This window comes from Carettochelys insculpta, chromosome 32 (assembly GCF_033958435.1).
Source record: "Carettochelys insculpta isolate YL-2023 chromosome 32, ASM3395843v1, whole genome shotgun sequence".
NCBI classification, from domain to species: domain Eukaryota; kingdom Metazoa; phylum Chordata; order Testudines; family Carettochelyidae; genus Carettochelys; species Carettochelys insculpta.
Genome location: NC_134168.1, coordinates 8,045,332 through 8,047,141, shown reverse-complemented (window position 1 = coordinate 8,047,141; position 1,810 = coordinate 8,045,332).

The window sequence follows — 1,810 nt, the reverse complement described above, 5'->3', positions numbered from 1 at the left end:
TAGATAGATACGGGGTATGGGGATAGATAGATAGATACGGGGTATGGGGATAGATAGATAGATAGATAGATATGAGTTATGGGGATAGATAGATACAAGGTATGGGGATAGATAGATAGATACGGGGTATGGGGATAGATAGATATGAGGTATGGGGATAGATAGATAGATACGGGGTATGGGGATAGATAGATATGAGGTATGGGGATAGATAGATAGATACGGGGTATGGGGATAGATAGATAGATAGATAGATATGAGGTATGGGGATAGATAGATACGAGGTATGGGGATAGATAGATAGATACGGGGTATGGGGATAGACAGATAGATACGGGGTATGGGGATAGATAGACAGCTATGAACACACAACCCACCGTTTCAGACACATACAAAAATTCTCTCCATAGATGGAAGATTGAAAGGAAGAAAGGAGGGAAAGATTTTGCTGCAGTTCCGGAGGGGGACACAGCACTGATGAACTTCACGGGAGGATGGCTGGGAGCGGACCTCACTCCTTTTGAGCCTACCTTGTTTCCAAAGAGTTGTTCCATCTCCCAGCTGCAGGTGCTTGATGTGCTGCAGGAAGCAGAGGTGTTTTTATTTCATTCACCGGCTTGTGGGAGCAAGTCCCCCGGGGAAACGTCTCGTAATATTCCACGGAGGAAGGACAACACTGCCTCAAAGTGCAGCAAAACAACAGGTGCGGGTTGAACCATTTCATGGGAACATCAGCAGCTGAGTCAGCGTGTGCGCTTGCAAGAGGGAAATCCCCATGGGGTTTCTCACCTGTGCTCACGAGAAGGGAGGGATGTTTCCTGAACACAGCACCACCCAAACGGTCTGTAACGGAGGCTGGGACAGCACCCCGGGCTGGGGACTCCAGGTGTCTGAAGTCAGACTGTGGGCCCCACTCTTGTCTCACAGACAAAATAAGAGCCCAGCAGCTCAGACTGCCCTGCCCGCTTGTTCCAACCATTCCACCCTACTCCCCTGCCAGAGCTGGGAACAGACCCCAGCACTCCTCACTCCCAGACCCCACTGCCCAGAGCACAGAGCAGATTTCCCTCCTGGAGGCTCAGACCCCAAGCCCAGAGCGGTAGGTGGGACCGTTCCCTTTGGCTCCAGTCAAATTGCAGTGAGAGCAGATGCAGGACAATCTCCCAGGAGCATTAAAACAAACTCTCTATGAGAGTAGAGGAAAACTAGGGGCTTGTGTGATGCAGAGAGCAGGGTGAGGTGTGTTAGCCGGTGGCCAGGTAATGGGCGGTGAGGTACTCCCCTGGGTCCTAAACAACCCAATTTTTTACTGTTAGAGCAGGCAGCTCCTAGCACTCTCACCCATGGCCAGGCTGTAGTAACCAAACGGTTGAAGTTCTTTTGTTGTGCCGGCTGTGTTGCAGTAACAAAAGGGTTAACAAAATGGTTAGGCTCAGAGCTTAACTAGTTACAAGTTTATTAAGCTACAGTTATAAGCGTGCGGTTACAAAAGGCTATTGTTTACTTCTTATATGCTAGCAAAGTACAGGTGTTAACAAGTTCCGTTACAATCCAATACAAAGATATCTGTTACCATCTAAAACAATGATATCTTGGCACAATGCCATCTAGTTACAGAGGTCTAATTCTTTAGCTGTGCACAAAAAAAAGTCAGAGACCTAGCATGGGTGTATCTTACCCTCTCTGCGTCTCTCGATACCAGCGTAGCCAAGCCGGATCGGTCACTCAATTCCGCGGAAAGACGAATACGAGGTTGGGCGTCCCCAGCTGTGGACCTCGGGAGGCAATCACCTGACCCGACCAGCAGGTA